We start from the raw sequence: 20,222 nt of genomic DNA, 5'->3' as shown, positions 1-20,222 counted from the left end.
TATAACACTGAACTGGATAAAATAGATTTAGAAAATGGACGGATGGATCAAAGACAGGAAGAAACTCCCACTAATCAGGTTCTGAATTCATGCACCAAAAAAATGCAAACATAAGAATGGTAACTAAATGATTCATCGATTTAATGACAACATATGAACTGCTAATTAAGAGCTTGAGTGGAATCTACCCAGCATGCACTGCAACTCTACTGATTAATTGGGATCACTGGTAGTGCCTCAAACAATGTGAATGTGAACAGTACATGAAGAATCCGTGCGGCACAAGCAGAAATGAGGCGGGTGCTGGTTTTCAATATTTTTGTCCTTTGGCAGCTTCTTTTAATATAGTCCGGCTTTAAAGAAAGAAATATGCATTACAGTCACAGAGGTTTGAACAAGGATCAAGTGAAATTTTGTAAACAGGTTGGTTTGCATGCTTCCCATATGTCCTTTCAGACTGTGTTTTTTGAAAATAGCAATGTGACAATAAATAGTGCTGAATAAACAGATGAGTGCTACACTGATTTATCTTATGTGGTTGCTTTCGACTCCTGATTTTTATTTCTTTGTTTTTCTAAAACTGATCTGTTCTTCTATAAATGAAATATTTCTCATCCCCTCCAACTGACTGTCACCACTTTGCTTATTTAGCATGGTGGCAAATGTGTAAATGTTGCACAAAGAAAGCCTTCATTCTTGGCACAGTATACAGTAGTTTCATTCTCTTAATTGAAAACAGACCTTTATTTTAAAATATGGGCAAAAAGAATCCAAAGCCATGTCTTCAGGCAGTGTGACTAATAGCATGAACGTTTTCACTGGAAAGTTACAGGCTCCACAGCCACAACATAAGCATGAGCATAAGTCACTAGCACCTTCATCTTATGTACTGGGTGGAACTCTTTAAAAACTGTTCAGTGCTATGTATGGGTGAGTATGAATACATTTGGGGTGGTGTTTACCTTGAAGGAGCTATACAAAAATAAGATATTGGTAGGATTTATTGCAGTCACTGTAAATTGGGTCTTATCAAATATGTACAGTATATCAAATGTATGCCAGATTATTTGACTAAGTGTGAGTACTGTGACTTGGGGTGGTGAGGTGTCCGCCCAAATTTGTACTAAATAAATCCAAACTGGGAGAAGAACAGTTTTGGGGAACAAAATGAAAGAATAATTGAAAAAAAGTGGGAAATGGAACAATGCATGCATTAATCTTCAGCACAACTTACATCATGAAGTCGGTCTCAATGCAGCTTATTGTCATGTGTCCAGAAACCAGAGCTGTTGCCAAAACAAGCAAACCATGCAATAGATAAGTGCATTGTGGTAAAACAATCAATTATAATTATAATTATATATATATGATATATATTAATATATCATACATCATATATATATACATAAATCAACAATAATCATGACATTATCAATAGCAGGGAATCAAAATAATGTTAAAAGATTTTCAAATCATTGACTATGACAGCCACTTTGAGTGCACTGAACTCCCAACCAGAACTGTTTACTGCATCCCTCCTCAACTTTATGTGAATTAAGTGTTTTTAATGATATATTGATGGGTGGATGGAGCAAAGCTTAGAGGTGTATGGGCAACAAGGACTGTTGACAGGACCTCTAATCCCTATTGCAAACATAAGCCTAGCCCCTGAGCCGAAAAGAAATTGGGAAGTGACCATGTGGCGGTGCTTAAACCAGGGGGCAGGGATGGGACTTGGGACAAGTCAGTCCATGGAACTGTTAGCAGAAGTGGAACCAGAAAATTAGACGGAGAAAAAGGGAGACAATGTCTTGGACAGCCTGTTTAGGAGTTCTTCATGGTACTTTATACCAGGCATGTAGGCCGCCACTCTACCTGGCAGGCAGTGCTTTGAGACCTGAGAGGCAACAGCTTCTACTGGTTTGTATGTTTATGTGCTAATTGTGCTCTCACTTTGTGTATCTCTCTATTGATTGAACTGTTTCATAAATTCTATAGTTTTCTTGGTGTTATCCTAGGTAGGAGGGTTGCTAAAATATTGCCTACTCCTAATGGCAATATATTTGAAATTATATTTAAATTATATTTGGCAAAAGAGCATTTAAAAACTGAATGGAACTATAGAATTAAATGCTTTCTATTTCAAATATTAATCCATCCATTTTGTATACGGCATTTTTCTACATTATGAATTTGCTGTGAACATTTAGAATTAAATATTACAAAATAATTTATAGTAAAAGCAAACACCATACACACATTTAGACATATTCCTATACTGCTTATTTTTTTAAACTAGCAATAAGTAAAACCATACTACTACTACTACTACTACTACTAATAATAATATTAAATGAAGAAGATCTGCGGATTCTTCTTAGTGTTATGTACTCAAACACTGCACTTCTACAAAACCACCTGCAGGGTGTGCTGTAGACTTACAAACATTGTTGACACATTCTTTAAAGACTGCATGTCTTTCTGGGCCATAGTGTCTGCTGATTTTGGACTCCCACTGTTAGCATTAGTTCAGTTTTAAGCAAATAGCAGGTCAGGAACTGGTGCCCATGAATCCTTAGGAACAGATTGTGAGGTCTTTTCTTTATTTAGGGGTGACAAGATTATAATAAAGGTGATGTAAGGTTCACTTCCAGTGTAGTTTGTGGCTCCCTACCATGATGAACTGGATGAACTATCAATCATTAGTCAGTCCTTAATCTACTCAATTTATCTGTGTATTTATTTTTCTTTAGTCACTCCTTTATTTAATCTATCTATCTAAGGTAAAAATAAAATACCTCCTCATCTTTTGTTATTAATTATCTTTTATTTCACACAAAATGCAGAATTAATATTAGCCTGTATAAAAAAAATATGCATCTGACGTACAAGAAATACCCAGATATTTCACTTTTAATGATGTCATTATTATGTTGTGATGTTCTGGCTCATTTGTTTACTACCTAATAGCTAAGCTATTATCCCATCCAGATTCTTCTTAAAGGTTAACAAGGTTTCTGCTTCAAATTCATGTCTCTGTAGTTTATTCTAGAGACCCACAACTCTTTGTGTAAAGAAGTGCTTACTGGGTTCAGTTTTAAATGCACTTCCCTTTAATTTCCACTGAAGTTCTCGAGTATGTGATTCACTCTTAAGAAGAGAGAATTCTGCTGCTTTAAATACCCAGATTACATCCCCACACAGTGTCCTCTGCTTGAGAATAAATAAGTTTAAATGTCGGAGTCTGTCACAGTAGGACATGTCTTTAAGTTCTGGAATGCACCTGGTTGTTCTTCTCTGCACAGCTTCGAGTGCTGTTATGTCATTATTGTGTGGTAGAGACCGGAAATACACAAAACACAGATATGTTGCTCTTGTGCATTAAACAGTCATTAAAAAAAAAGTTTGTGAACCCCTCTTAATTCTTTGGATTTTTGTTTATCATTGCCTGTGCTTTCAAAGTAGCAACTTCCTTTTAATATATGACATGCCTTATGAAAACAGTAGTATTTCAGCAGTGACATTAAGTTTATTGGATTAACAGAAAATATGCAATATGCATCATAACAAAATTAGACAGGCGCATAAATTTGGGCATCCCAACAGAGATATTACATCAATACTTAGTTGAGCCTCCTTTTGCAAATATAACAGCCTCTAGATGCCTCCTATAGCCTTTGATGAGTGTCTGGATTCTGGATGGAGGTATTTTTGACCATTCTTCCATACAAAATCTCTCCAATTCAATTAAATTTGATGGCTGCTGAGCATGGACAGCCTGCTTCAAATCATCCCATAGATTTTTGATGATATTCAAGTCAGGGAACTGTGACGGCCATTCCAGAACATTGTACTTCTCCCTCTGCATGAATGCCTTTGTAGATTTTGAACTGGTTTGGGTCATTGTCTTGTTGGAATATCCAACCCCTGCGTAACTTCAGCTTTGTGACTGATGCTTGAACATGATCCTGAAGAATTTGTTGATACTGGGTTTAATTCATCCGACCCTCAACTTTAACAAGGGCCCCAGTCCCTGAACTAGCCATACAGCCCCACAGCATGATGGAACCTCCACCAAATTTGACAGTAGGTAGCAGGTGTTTTTCTTGGAATGTGATGTTCTTCTTCTGCCATACAAAGCGCTTTTTGTTATGACCAAATAACTCAATTGTTGTTTCATCAGTCCAAAACACTTTGTTCCAAAATGAATCTGGCTTGTCTAAATAAGCATTTGCATACAACCAGCGACTCTGTTTGTAGCATGAGTGCAGAAAGGCCTTGTTTCTCATCACCCTGTTATACAGATGCTGAATTGTAGATCGATGTACAGATACACCATCTTGCAGGTCTTTGGAGGTGATCTGAGGGTTGTCTGTAACCATTCTCACAATCCTGTACATTTGCTGCTCCTGTATTTTTCTTGGCCTGCCAGACCTGGGTTTAACAGCAATTGTGCCTGTGGCCTTCCATTTCCTGATTACATTCCTTACAGTTGAAACTGACAGATTAAACCTCTGAGATAGCTCTTTGTAGCCTTCCCCTAAACCATCACACTGAACAATCTTTGTTGTCAGATCTTTTGAGAGTTGCTTTGAGGATCCCGTGCTGTCACTCTTTAGAGGAGAGTCAAAGGGAAGCACAACTTGCAATTGACCACCTTAAATACCTTTTCGTATGATTGGACACACCTGTCTATGAAGTTCAAGGCTTAACGAGCTAATCCAACCAATTTGGTGTGGCAAGTAATCAGTATTGAGCAGTTCCATTAATTCAAATCAGCAAAATTACAAGGGTACCCAAATTTTTGCACAGCCAGTTTTTCACATTTGGATTTAAGTTCATAAAGCTAAATACTGCTTCACTAAAAATCTTTATTCGGAAAACACCCCAGTACTCAGATGTTTCTAGGAAATGAAAGACATACTACTGTTATCTTTTTTGTTAAAATTAGAGTAAATTATTATGCAGGCTGAGAGGGGTTCCCAAACTTTTTCATATGACTTTATAGACTACTCCAGTGCTTCCCAACCTCTCCCAAACCATGGCACCTTTAGCGAAATCTTTTCAGCTAACGCCACCCCTTCACTCTGATTTGTCTGACACCGACACAGTTTTCATAAACAGCTGTGCTTGCTTCTGCTGGCTGTCCATTAAACGCCTAAAATATGCCGAGTTCTTGTTATTTGCCTTCTGATGCTTGGTTTGAAAGTGACGTTGCAATTTGATTGGAACCATAGCTTCATTTGCAAGGATATCACCACACAACAAACATCGCGGGTGCTGAATACCTTTTTGTCAACAAATGTAAACCCATAATTCAAGCAACTGTCCTGATAGTATCGTGTTTTCGTTTTTGCAACTTTACTGCTCCCCGTATTATCGTTTTCATTGAGGTCGTTGATGCTGCTGTTGTTTTTACGTTTACGACTTTCACTACAGTCAGCCATTTTCGGTGCCAAAAAAACAAACAAACAGACAACAGGAAGCAACGTCACTTACCCTGTGGCAAGTAAGTAAATTAGAACTAATATTTATTAATTCGTCAGACTGCAGTTGAAATAGGATGCGCACAGGTAGCATGACTTTAGTATTGAGGTATAACTGGTATTATTATTATCAGTTCAAATCAAATTTTTTTATGTTCTGACACTTGGCAACGGCACCCTTAGTCCGTGCTCACGGCATACCAGGGTGCCGCAGCACATGGGTTGGGAAGCACTGGACTACTCACTAGTGAAAACGTTTCCAGATGCATGTATTATGGTGTTTCTACAATATAACCTAACATTTTAAGTGCCTTTTTAATAGCTTCTGTGCATTGCTTAGATGATAAAAATGTTGGGTGAACCTAAACTGATAAATCTTTCTCAGAGGTTGCTTCTCTTTGGACAATGTTATCTTGTATGGCCTACTAAATAACTTTACTTTGCAGTCAAAAATGGCTTAATTGAGACAGATTTCTCTTGATATCAGATACTTCGGTATAAGACCTGTGACTACTTCAAATTCATAAATAATTTTACCAGCATATAAAAGTTCTTAATAAGCCACACTGTACAGAAAGGAATCAACTATCTTCTGATGTTTTATAAGTGTGATGGAGACTAAAAGAAACCTTTATTAAGGTTGTGTAAACAGTAAATGCAGTACTTAAACTAAGGTGTTACCAAACCAGGTAATATACTCTACGTGGCATGGAGCAAGGACAGGTGTTCTGGCCGGGATGTAGGGTGATTTCTTGCCTGGCCACGAGGCCATAGTGGAAGGGCAGTGGGAGTGTAAACTTAACTTGGCAGGAATGCCTGACAATCGTCATCCCAATTAGGACAGAATAATAATAGATGGATTGGCTGAATGTGATTATTGAGAGCAGCCACATAGCAGGTGGCAGTGTTCCTCTAGGTTAAACCTAGTTAGGACACACGTTGGGTGGTATGGGAATTGGAGTCTGGAAATGTAGTCTTGTCAGGGTCCTTGGGATCTACCAGAGGACACTACAAGGGGAGAACTGCCCTGGTTTCCACAAAACCTGGAAGTACTTCAGACAATCTATGCAGTGACACAAGAAGCAGTCCAATGTTAGGTTAGGATGAGAGCATGCGCTGATTATAACGCATTGTCGCACTCACCACATGGCAAACCATGCGGATTGAGATCTGAGTGTAGCCGTGCAATGGATGACACCTCAGCTCCAAGGTCCAGTTTAAAATAAGCACATAGCCTCACCTGGGAGAGTCAAAGTCGGGAGGCAGCAGGCCACACTCACTTGGAGGAACAAAAAGAGAGAAGAATTTGATTGATTGTTACATTCTTGTGTTGATTTTGGTTGGAACGTGTTGTAACAAATAAAAATCCTTTGTTTGAACCCAGAGTTGTGTTGGGTGACATTATGTTTGTGGTTTGGCACCACCTTGTGTTTACAATACACAGCAGAAGAAGGAGGGAGCAAAGCCGTGGAAGATAAAAGGAGAAAAGGTGAGAAAACACTGCCATTAGAGAAGAAGAAGGGAACGATTAAAAAGTTTGCTGGTCATTAAGACCTGGAGAAATGTGTGATCCCAGGCTGAGAAGAGTCTTTACACCTCTGTGAAAGAATGCATAGTGTAAATTAGCAAACTTAACTACCCTTAAACGTGTTACATTTAGGACTTTTGTTTGTACTGGAAAGGTTTTTACTTATAGTATTAATGTTTTTCCATGTCAAAAGAGCCCCTAATTGAAGTAAATAAGTCAGGAGGTAAAATATCTCCACTCAGGATGGCTCGGACCAAAAAACAATAATAAGGTAAATGAGTGAATAAAGAAATGTTAGATGTAATGAGCAGAAATTAAACCCAGATTTCCTGGTTGAAAAAACAAATTTGTTAACCATCACAACGCTAAAACAAACTGTGTGGCACTGCTTCTCTGCTGATTGATCACACTAGATCACAAGTCTTGTCTTATATCCATTTGCTTCTTTGTTGTGTCATTTATGTTACTGTTACCTTTGTTGATTACGTGCATCATTCTTTGTGTTTGATTTTGACTTTGTATGTAGGCTGCTTGTGTTACGTTCTATGTGTTTGGTGGATGGTCCCCCAAGAGGCAGGACCCACCTGCCAATCACCACTAGGTACTGCCCTCCACCCTCTAAATCCAGAGTTGGTGCTCCACAGTTCCTGGTGGTTCATTGTGAATGTGCTCTGGAGTTAATAATAATAATAATAATAATACATTTTATTTATTTGTAGGCGCCTTTCTAAACAATCAAGGACACCAAACAATAGACAAAACACAGATTATAAACAAGAGTAAAATACAAAAGTTAAAATCAGACAGAGCAATTTTAATCAAAGAGAAAAAGCAGTCTTAAACAAATGAGTTTTAAGTTTAGATTTGAAAAGTGAAAATAATTCAATATTTCTAAGTTCAGGTGGTAGTGAGTTCCAGAGCTGGGGAGCAGAGCAACTGAATCCTCTGACAAACATGAAAGACATGAGTTGGTGAGCTCTTGTTTTTTGCTGTGCTGTGTGATTTACTTTTGACTTCATGCTCTATTTTTGACTTTGAATGTGGATGGTGTATCGGGAATGTATTTGCTTTTAATTGCCTTATTGGTTTAGGTGACTCCTTTTTGTGCTCCACGGAGAATCTTTTGTTTGACAGAGCATTCTGAGAAAATAAATGTTTTTATTTTATAAGGATTTTGTGTTTGCCTATATTCAGAGTTTGACGGTTTACCTCCTGTAGTGGGTATTTTGGGAAGTGTTTTTGGAGGATTTGGAACTATGTGCTTTGGAACTTCTAGTGACATTTCATAACACTCACTACTTTGGAACTGTAGCTCTCTTATTCTGATTTTGCCATGGTAATACAGGGTGGCACAGGGAAATAGGAAATTTTCAATTGACATACAATGCACAAATAAACATATTACAAAATACGTTTCATGATGAAATGTATTGTACAGAATATACAATTAATGATGGTAATCAATATTCATTCAATATTCATTTTATGTTTTGAAGAAAACATCATGAAGGTGTTGTCCATCTCTCCATACACATTCTGTCAGCCTGTTGTGGAAATTCTGCATTGCTCTATATAACATGTCAAGAGGAATTCCAGCGATTTCAATCTTCCTTTTTAGTTCCGCATTGGTTACAGGATGTGTGCATTACACTTGGCTTTTAAGATGTCCCCACAAAATCACAAATAGTGAGATCTGGGGATCTTGGAGGCCAAAATTCCCTTTGCGCATCATTCTTATAAAAGGGTTTCACAGCGAATGCTCTGTGGTAAACCAGCCCAAACACAAACAGGAACACACCGGCAGTTCCTAAACACTCATGTTTATTTCCATAAAAGTGTCCTGCACAAGCACAGTGCCCCTGCACCAATCACCCTTCAAAGTCCGGGCCTCCTCAATGGTCCCTCTGCAACCACCTTTGCTCCTTTCTCCCAAGCGTTTCCTTCTTCCACCCGACGCCGGCTCCCTGACTGGAGGAAGGCGGCCTCTTTTATATTCACCTGGATGTGCTCCAGGTGCCCTCTGACGCTCTTCCGCCGGCACTTCCTGGTGTGGTGGACGTGCCGCATAAGCACCTGGAAGCACTCTGGGTGTCCCTAGAAGTCCTTCTGCCAACACCTCCGGGTGTGGCGGAAGTGCTGACTACCAGGGCTCTACGATCCTCTGGGCGCCCCCTTGGGGTAACCACGGGCCCCAATAGGGTTGAGCTTCCATGCTCAGTTCTCGTGGCCCCCATACCGACCAGGGCGGCTTCCCTCTCATGGCTCGGGGGAGGCATAGTCTCTCTCCCGGTCCTTCCAGGTGTCCCGGCTGGGCACAACCCCCAGCTGTCCGCCACAGCTTGTTGCGCATCACTCCACTGCTCCATTATAATTAAAGGCAAGGGGTTCTAGACGAAGTCGCATTGGTCCCAAACAACTGCAGATGCCCCCTTGTTCCAAAATTTCCTGTTTCCCTGCGCCACCCTGTATTTTCAAACTTTACCTGTAAATTTAAAATTAAAAAATGACTGTATTTAGATTAAATACTATTGGTGAGAGTTAAGTTAGCCACAGGGTTACAACCACGCAACGTGATCCTGATCTGCTCCCACTGACATCCAAGAAAGGCAAGGTCAAAAGTTACATGTCTTATGCTTTAAATATGGTAGAGAAACAGTGCTGGGCCGATTGCAATGATGGTGTAATGGAAGGAGAGAAAACTTTGCAACCTGCAAAAAAGTGAGGGAAATGCTTGCCTAAAGAAAACCCTGATTTTGGGGTTGAGAGATGAGCCTGCTGGTGTTAATGGGAATTGGAGTCTAGAAATGTAGCCCTGTCAGGGTCCTTGGGTGCCACCAGAAGATGATACAGTGGGAGGACTGCCCTGGTTTCCACACAACCCAGAAGTGCTTCAGGCAATCAATGCTCTGACAGCAGAAGCAGTCCAAGGTCCAGTTTAAAATAAACGGGTAGACTCTTCGTTGGGAGGTAGCAGTTGGGGCTCTCTATCGAAGGGACTCACTTCAGTATTTCTTCTTGCTCATTTGTTCAGACACCAAGCTGCACTGCCACTCTAGGAGGGCAAGGCCAAAAGTTATATTTTGGAAATTTGACTTTTGGTGTGATTTACTTGGGCCAAATTTTAAGTCTGTGGCTTGAGAAACAAAGCTGTGCATGAAGAACAAGCCAACAGATTGGTCTTTATAGGAACAGATATACTTTATACCCCTTTCCTTTCCATGTTTTGTTAGAGTGCTATTTAGCCCCCTTGCTGTTCCAAACAGACATTTCAAATTCACTTCCTTTTTTCTTCTTGCAATTCAGACTGGGCCATTGTTTTCTCTGTGCATCTCTCAAATTGTCTGCAATCTGTGCCCTTACCAGAATACATAATCTTTCTGCCATATGAAACTGAAAACACAAAGACTGCATAGAGCTTAAGAAGTAATGTGCCATCCTACTGAGATAACCTCTGAAGGTTTCAGACTTTTTTTATTGTTATTAATTCTGCATGTGGCTCAGTGTTGAGAACTTCAGATCATGGAGCATTAAAGCAGGCTCTGCTGTAGTTTACATTCTGGAAATTTCAGTGAACTGCCTTTGCCTACTGAATTACTCTGTAATTGCTTGTAGTGGGCACCATTGCTGTGCTCCTGCTGTGTCATTTATGTAGGCAGCATGATGTGTTCTCTTTTTAAAATATATGCTTCTTTTGTTGCTTTGTTGGTGGGTCACTAAGCTCTTGTTGTGTGATGAAACATGCCAGCCAATGTTTTACTTCATCTTCTTCTTCTTCTTTCGGCTGCTCCCGTTAGGGATTGCCACAGCGGATCATCTTCTTTCATATCTTTCTGTCCTCTGCATCTTGCTCTGTTACACCCATAGCCAACATGTCCTCTCTCACCACATCCATAAACCTTTGCTTAGGCCTTCCTCTTTTCCTCTTCCCTGGCACCTTTATCCTTAGCATCGTTCTCCCAATATACCCAGCATCTCTCCTCCGCATATGTCCAAAACAACACAATCTCACCTCTGACTTTGTCTCCCAACCGTCCTACTTAAGCTGACCCTCTAATGTATTCAGTTCTAATCCTATCCATCCTCGTCACACCCAAAGCAAATCTTAGCATCTTTAACTCTGACAATTCCAGCTCTGTCTCCTGCTTTCTGGTCAGTGCCACTATCTCTAACCCATATAACATAGCTGGTCTCACTACCATCCTGTAGACCTTCCCTTTCACTCTTGCTGATACCCGTCTGTCACAAATTACTCCTGACACTCTCCTCCACCCATTCCACCCTGCATGCACTCTCTTTTTCACCTCTCTTCCACAATCCCCATTACTCTGTACAGTTGATCCCAAGTATTTAAACTTATCCACCTGCGCTGACTCTACTCCCTGCATCCTCACCATTCCACTGACCTCCCTCTCATTTACACACATGTATTCTATCTTGTTCCTACTGACCTTCATTCCTCTTCTCTCTAGAGCATATGTCCACCTCTCCAGGGTCTCCTCAACCCGCTCCCTACTATCGCTACAGATCACAGTGCCATCAGCAAACATCATAGTCCACAGGGACTCCTCTTTAATCTCGTCTATCAACCTGTTCATCGCCATTGCAAATAAGAAAGGGCTCAGGGCCGATCCCTGATGTAATCTCACCACCAACTTGAATGCATCCATCTCTCTTACCGCAGACCTCACCACAGTCACACTTTCCTCGTACATATCCTGTACAATTCTTATGTACTTTTCTACCACTCCCGACTTCCTCATACAAAACCACAGCTCCTCTTGAGGCACCCTGTCATATGCTTTCTCCAGGTCCACAAAAACGCAATGCAACTCCTTCTGGCCTTCTCTAAATTCTCCATCAGCATCCTCAGAGCAAACATTGCATCTGTGGTGCTCTTTCTTGGCATGAAACCATACTGCTGCTCACCTTACTTCTTAACCTATCTTCCACTACTCTTTCCCATAACTTCATGCTGTGGCTCATCAATTTTATCCCCCTGTAGTTACTGCAGTCCTGCAGATCCCCCTTATTCTTAAATATTGGCACCAGTACACTTCTTCTCCACTTCTCAGGCATCCTCTCACTTTCCAGGATTCCATTAAACAATCTGGTTAAAAACATCACTGCCATCTCTCCTAAACACCTCCATGCTTCAATAGGTATATCATGTGGACCAGTAGCCTTTTCCATTTTTCATCCTCTTCAAAGCTGTCCTTACTTCCTCCTTGCTAATCCGTTGCACTTCCTGATTCACATCATCCAACCTCTTCTCTCTCTCTCGCTTTCTTCATTCATCAGCCTCTCAAAATACTCTTTCCATCTGCTCAACACACTCTCCTCGTTTGTGAGTATGTTTCCATTTTTATCCTTTATTACCCTAACCTGCTGCACATCTTTCCTAGCTCAGTCCCTCTGTCTAGCCAATCAGTACAGGTCCTTTTCTCCCTCCTTAGTGACCAACCTCTCATACAACTCACCATACGCCTTTTCTTTAGCCTGTCCATCCTTTTGGCAAAATCCACTATCCTCTGACCTTCTTCATTCCTCTCCTTGACACCATACCTACCCATCACCCCCTCGTCTCCTCTGTTCCCTTCATCAACATGTCCATTGAAATCCGCTCCAATCACCACTTTCTGTCCCTTGGGTACACTGTTCATCACTTCATCCAACTCACTCCAAAAATCTTCTTTCTCACCCATTGCATACCCAACTTGCGGTGCATATGCACTAACAACATTCCTCATCACACCTCGAATTTCCAACTTCATAATCATTACTCTGTTTGACACTCTTTTCACCTCCAAAACACTCTTGACATACTGTTCCTTCAGAATAACTCCTACCCCATTTCTCCTCCCATCTACACCATGATAGAACAATTTGAATCCACCTGGCCTTACTCCCCTTCCATTTAGTCTCTTGCACGCACAATATACCAACCTTCTTTCTCTCCATCATATCTGCTAACTCTCTCCCCTTGCCAGTCATACTGCCAACATTCAAAGTTCCAACCCTCAGTTCCACTCTCTTTACTTTCCTCTTCTGCTCCTACCTCCGGACATGTCTCCCCTCTCTTCTTCTCCTTCTTCTTCTTCAGCCAACCCAAGCCCAATTTCCGGCAGCACCTTGTTGGCTAACAGTACTGGTGGCGGTCGTTATTAACCTGGGGCTCGACCGATCGGTTCTGGAAATTTGTATTGTTGTTCGCATATTGATTTGGCAAAATTTACACCGGATGCCCTTCACTGACAACCCTCCCCATTGATCTGGGCTTGGGACCGGCACAAAGAAACACACTGATTTGTGCATCCCCTGTGGCTGGGTTCAATGTTTTACTTCATCTATACATATAAAATACTTAGGTTTGTCCATCTGTCATGCAAAAACTGACAAACCACCGGATTTTGAACATTGATCTTGGTCTTAATCGAGAACTTATGATATGCACATCTGTAGCACAAAACTGGATATATGAGGTGCCCCGGCAATGTAATCACACCTTGGGGTCCTTCTCTCAGCAAACAGCAGCACAGGCATGTGCCATGGCTGACAGAAAAAGAACAGTGGTTGACACCTGCAGAGACTCAACTACATTGCATAAGCCAATTAGGCATACGTCGGCTTTGGGATGTCAAATTCAGACAGCTGCCTGCTTAGACTAATGTCTGCAAACTGTGGGATAGTAATAAGGAAAAAGAAACACATGAACCATCTTTCTTTGAGGTCCGTGTATTTCCTGCCATTACTAAAGTTAATGTATACCATTGTGAAGCTGCAAAGGATGAAAGTTTTTGAAGATAGTAATCAAAATGTACAGAAAAGTTCAATTTTGGTTGTGGCTGCTCTTATGTTTTACACAGAGAAGACAGTTGGATTTTGTATTGATTGTGATTGATTGATTTGGTCAGTCTCTTATGAGGACCAATTTCATGAGGGCACAAAGGAAAAAGATTGGATACGGCAAATCAAGTGATGTCACTTCCGCCCCACTCTTCTTCTGCCAATGCCATCCTCCAAATCAGGAGGAAACAAGAAGCTGGCATCAGATTTATGACCAGCACAAAGGAAAACACATTATTCACCTATGCAGCACTATCATCTCTTTGGAGAATTTTTTTTTTCCACCTTGCATTATGGCAATTTAAGTTTTTTTCCTTTTAGGACGCCAACCCTTTATGATTTTGTTATTTAATTACAACTGACTACTTAGATGTGTAATGTGTGAAGTGTAAAAAGACACAGAGAATTGATTAGGGTTTGGGATACTGTCCCTGTATAATGTGTACAGCTCAGGCCAAGCAGTAGCACTGAGGTACTGTTCATAGGCATACAATTTACACGTCAGACAGAGAAACAGTTGCCAGAGGGAGGTTGTAAGGTAAATGAGAGTGATGGAGGCGAGGTGTGATGACGTCAGCGTGGGAAGCCGGAAGTGGGGACATCAATTAGGGACCGGAAATTAAGTCATACCGGGGGACCGTGGACTGATGCGGAAATGCGTTGTTGGTAAGTCGTCCACTTATGTTTTGTCGGGCTTCATATCTTCGTTTTTCCTGCTGAAGAAGAGAGACAGGCATCAATGCGTTTTCTAGTAGTCTCCTCCTGTGGTTGTCCACGCTCTGTCGAGCCTGTTGGCTGCCCTCTACTCGCTCATGTGTGATAAATGTTATGTAACACAAAATTGCTTAATATCAGGTTCAGTTGACAGACAGATACACTCAACCAGACAGGCCATTTTAGAGCAACTAATAGCCTTAACCATGTCTTTGAGAACTTGCAAACACAGAACTGTACTTAGAAAGCATCAAAAACCATAACGTAGCAATATGGCGGCTCATTGGGCTAACAATCTGTGCTGTTTAAACGGAACTCTTTATTTAACACATGGAAGTCCAGTATTATACTGTATCATTAACTTTAAATTCAATGGAGATACGCTTATGATGTGGCTGCGGCTTTCTGAGTGTTTACATATATTTATCCTAGTGAATGTGTTACAAATAGGTGCATTCAGTACAGCCTTAACTTTGATTTAATTACACCTTTTATATCATGTGAGGCAATTAATCTTTATTTTTTATGTTATTTGGCTGATGTTATATAGTTGTGACTTATTAACAATATCTTTTGTGTTCCAGTTTCAACTTCAGTTTTTCTTGGCACTAATTTGGCCTGCAAGCAGCCGATTGCATCAGACATTAAAAATGACATTTCACCCACATTTGGCTATGGCCTCAGGAGTGTTCTGTTTTGTTGTAGCATGATTCAGCATGGTGTAAGTAGTTTATTAATGCAGAACCACTTAGATGCAACAGTGGAGGCATCACGGTGTCATGGTGCTGGTGTGTGGTGTGAAAAATTGCCCTAATGGTGCTAAAATATCCGTACTGCCGTACTGATGCTCACGTTACTGCAACCTTTTTTGCTAATGATAATGTAAATTTAATTTACGTTGTGCTTGTTTGTGAGTCTGAATTTACATACAACACAAAAATCTAGAAATACTTTTGACAAAATAAAATAAACAAATACGAAAATAAATACATTGTGAAATGTGACAATATATAAGCAAAAACACAACATATGTGAACATAAAGAATTACACGTGGCATGAAATGTTTTTATTTGTATTTATTTGTTTATGCATTTACTTATTTCAGCAGCACCATATGCAACATAAAATTCATCTTGAAGTAAAACTTTCATTTTCACCCATTTTTATTGAGGGGACGCACACGGTCACAATTTTGCACATATATGTGAGCCACGGGATTCCCAAAGCAAGCAAAGTGCTCAAAAATGCAACTATGTGTGTCCACTGGCAAATACGAGTGAAAGAAGACGTTGCTCAGAATTACTTTACAAAGCAGCTAATTTACCTCAAGAAGCTCTGAATTCATCATCCTCATGGGTCTCTTCATCTCAGGTGTGTACCTCTAAATGTGGTACTTGATGGCTAAAGATTTACATCCTCTGTACTGACGAATCAGCAATCAAAAAACAGCAGTCTCTAGAGCTCACCCTCTCAGCTGTGAACAGCGAAAAAGACAGTTTTCAGTGCATCTTGCCTGTGGTGTCATTGCAATACATCAGTAAAGAAACCAATAAATGCATAAAGAAATAAGCAACAAAAGCATAAATTTCATTAAACATTTACCGTATATACTTGCACATAAGTTCTCCCATGGATAAGTCAGGACTTGATTTTACTGTATAATTTCTGTTATTTTATAATGTCGGTCATATAAGTCCAATGTGGAAAACTCATGCTATTGGTCCAAGAGATTATGATGGGCTAATGCCCACCTGAGAGCGTCACCACGGAGCACAATGATTTTTTTTTCTATTTATTATGCCTACATGACCACACGGTAATACCCAAACAATTCCGAAGTGACAATTGCACTGATATTTTGTTTTTTGTATCTCACACTCTCATACACCTTTATTGTAAGAGCATCCCTTATCTATGATGGAGTATTTGATCAGAAGAAAATATGAAGCTGGTTTTAAATTAAATGTCATTGAAGTGGTGAAAGAAATTGGTAACTGCGCTGCTGCAACAAAATTTGACATGTCTGAGAAACTGGTGCGAGACTGGAGGAGGCAAGAAGATTTAAAAAAATGTGTCGCATTTTTGAACGTGTGTATAAGTTGGGGTCTAATTTTATGATCAATTTTTTCAGATTTCAAGACCCGACTTATATGTGAGTATATAGGGTAATTAGACTGTCACAGTTCACAATATGTGTTTATTTATTTGTCTTTTTTATTTTATTTTATCCAAAATATTCCTCCATACACAAAAAGATGTCTACTTAAAATGACTTCTGACAGACCTGTCACTTTAACCAAATCTTAAGCTGAGAATTTGGAGTTTTTTGGATGGACACAGGGCAATATGCATTTTCAACATTTAATTTAATTAATAATGTCTTGGATCAGAGAACTATGGTAGTAAAACATTTTTATCAATAGAATTTAAATTAAATGAACAAAAGTGATGCTGATATACTAGTCAATCAGGCACCATAATGAAGTGATGGTTTGTAACTGTGAAGAACTCGAACACCTTATTAAACATTTTTGCTGCTTCAAAATTTTTTTCCTGTTTATCTGTTATTGACATAAAAGAGTATAACCTTTGTGGTCGAATAAGGCACTGCAAGTTCCCATGAAAAAATTTTGGGGCACCACCCAGATATCCCCATTTAATTCTGTCGCAAAACAAAAGGAAAAAGGCCACTATGGGCGCCACTATGTACAAGTAAAGAAAGCCATCTGGCTGTATTAACGTCTTTGATCATGTGTGAGGAGGTGACACGGTGGCGTAGTGGTAGTGCTGCTGCCTTGCAGTAAGGAGACCCGGGTTCATTTCCCAGGTTCATTTCCCAGGCCCTCCCTGCGTGGAGTTTGCATGTTCTCCCCTTGTCTGTGTGGGTTTCCTATAGGAACTACTGACAGAAGGCAGAGGATTACAGTCCTGCACGTAAGTGCACTGCAACTATGAACCTTATATTCCCAAAGGTCAGCAAATGTGTGAATAGGCAGAAAAATTGTGAGTCTACATTAAAACAATCTACCAGGCCCGGCTCCAGGGGGTCTTCTAGCCAGATATCACATGAAGCCACCCAGAGAGAAAAAAATGGACTTCACCAGCACATGGACTGAGGCAACAAGGCATTTGCCTCAGGTAGTACTCTGGTAAAGCCGGCATTGTAACTTTTTTAAATTAAAACTAGGAGGCTCTGTCCCTTGTTCACTTTGCTCGGTCACCCCCCCCCCCCTTACTCCCCGCACACTATGCTCCAGCCACTTCGTGTCTCTGCCGCTCGCGTTGGGGTGGGGATTGTGTGGCTGAATGCACGCTAGGGAGATGCAGTCTGATCAGCTGCTGTCTTTCTGCTGCTAATGTTGAGATGCGTGTTCTGCTTGTCATGCTGTGCGTCGATCATTTAAAAGCCTGTACAGCAACTGTCCTTTTGTCTCACTGCCTTGTCTTGTGGGATGTCAAATTGTCTTCCGAGAAGATCACGTATTGTCTCCTTCCATGATTTTATTTTATAATAGATTTCAAAATAATTAAAAAAGTTAAGTATTAACCCTAAAAATGACATGCATATCTAGTGTCCTATTTATATAAAATTTTAAAAATTATGAGGAATACTAGAGCAGTGCTGGAAAAAAGTGGAAAAAATTTGACTTTAATGAATGTGAAGAGTATAATCATCAAGTCATTGACGGTGCTGAACAACAGAGGATGGGATTTGCGGAGTTTTAATGCAAGTTTTAGTGAAAGCCCATTTAAGAGATGCTTATACTTGGAACTAAATCTTAAGCAATGTATTCAAAGTCCCCCGTTGCAGTGGTGTTGCTGTGTTGATCATTTAATTTTACTTTGCCATGTTTGTCTCCTATGCTATGCCAGTTTGAGGAGTATTATTATTTTTATTATTATCATTTTATTATTTTAGTATTATTATTATTGTTGTGTGTGATTTTTTTGCCCAATATACACATAAAATTTCAATGTATCAACCTGGAGGGGCTCAACCCTTAGGTCTGGACTCAGGGTCACTAGTTACTGATAATGTAATTTTGAAAAATGTTTTTAATTTCATTAATCTGTTTAAGGTGTCAGTCACAATGTCTGTTAACAGCCTCCTTTATTCTCACCACGTGTGTTTAGTTTGGAATGGCAGGAGCCTTATATCTTGCAGTTTGAAACTGCTAAAGTATTTAGAGAAGCGTGCAGGAGGAGGACACAGCCAAGTTTTGTTTAATATTTGGTTTCGTATAATATATTTGTCGCTAATTGTTATTGGCTTCACACTCATAGTATGTAACACAGCAGCCCTGCTGTCAGGTATACTGTTCCATGTTGGATTTTTAGGACTTTATCACACCTAACATTTCAAATGCCCCCTTACTATTTTGGTCTGGAACTGGGACTGGAATACATTCGAAAAGGGATTTAGTGTATTTTTTAAGGAGAGGTGTCCCCCAATGCCTTTCCATGATAAAACGCAGACATTTGCAAGTAGGAGACAACTACATGGTTATAATTTGAGCATTAACAGCCAAATGTGTTAGTAACACCTTCTCCTTTATACCTTCAGGACAGATCCCTCACCCCTCACTTCCTCCAGTCACAACCTGGAAGTCCCACTCCTTCTGCCTTGGACTGAATATTAAGGATGAAGACAGTTCAAGTCAACATTCTGTTCATCTGTGTGTGAAGAAGAACACACCAGGAATGCTCTCTATTGCTGAAAGAAGATCTTTTGTTGTTTTTGATGCCCGGTGTGGTCATTTTTTTGCTTATTGAAATATTTTCATATTATTCATTACATGGGGAATACCTCCCAGCCCTCTTTCTTGCAGGAGTGGACCCTATGATGGTGAGGTGTCCCTCCTATGGAGTGTCCTTGCATGCGTCTAGTGCAGAGTGCAGCTGAGATAATCTAGGGGGACTCTGTGATAATGAACTGGAGAAAGTGGGTTTGAAGATGGTTGGATGGATGAATGAGTATTGATGTGATTTTCCTTACATTTTAAACATCCAAAAACAATTCTGAAAATGTCCAAAATAGCATAAAAAACAAACTGTGGCTCCTCAAGTATGTCAATGTAATTAATATCCTTTAAATGCTGGTCTTCTAATACTTTATGTTGATCTACAGTACACTGTTTGGCACTGGGCCCTTTTTCAATTATCTCCAGTGGCTTTGTATTGTGAAAGAAATGAATAAAAACACTAACCTCACATGTTTTTCTTTTTATTGAATGATACACTTGCTGAGTTTGGCAGCAACTGGCTTGTCTTGGAGCAGCATACTCCTCCTTCCTTTCCTTCTGACCTTTACCATCCTCAGCGATGCCGTAATTTACCGTAATGCATGTTTTGTTATGCAAGGCTGGATTGACAATGTTCTGATAGAGATCTTTGCCTCGGGCACACAGGTGGGGACAAAATGCTAAAAGAATTTTTTTTTTATTATTTAATTGGTTTGAGGAGCTATTTGTACTTACAGTTTAACAATCAAGTTTTCCAAGGAAAATAATTAGTTGAGTCACAGAGCTACCAAGTTTATATAACCAAAAAACAAAAAAAATAACATTAATGTTCACATATTAAATTTGACAGAAACATTGTATAAAAGAATCTTATATTAAATATGCAGCGTTTCCTGTTTGTAGCTTAT

The 20,222-nt window shown here is 39.9% G+C and overlaps 1 long non-coding RNA gene across 1 annotated transcript; it reads left to right on the top strand.

Moving 5' to 3' along the window:
• Positions 1-242: 242 nt before the first annotated feature.
• LOC120524238 lies at positions 243-19,783 on the top strand. The gene is made up of 2 exons (XR_005632789.1): positions 243-423; positions 19,137-19,783. It is a non-coding gene; the product is annotated as an uncharacterized LOC120524238 (long non-coding RNA).
• The last annotated feature ends 439 nt before the right edge of the window (positions 19,784-20,222 follow it).

The sequence above is a fragment of the Polypterus senegalus genome, chromosome 2 (genome assembly GCF_016835505.1).
Source record: "Polypterus senegalus isolate Bchr_013 chromosome 2, ASM1683550v1, whole genome shotgun sequence".
Classification (NCBI taxonomy): domain Eukaryota; kingdom Metazoa; phylum Chordata; class Cladistia; order Polypteriformes; family Polypteridae; genus Polypterus; species Polypterus senegalus.
Note: the sequence above shows the minus strand (reverse complement) of the source record. Positions and strands in the feature narration are given on the sequence as shown.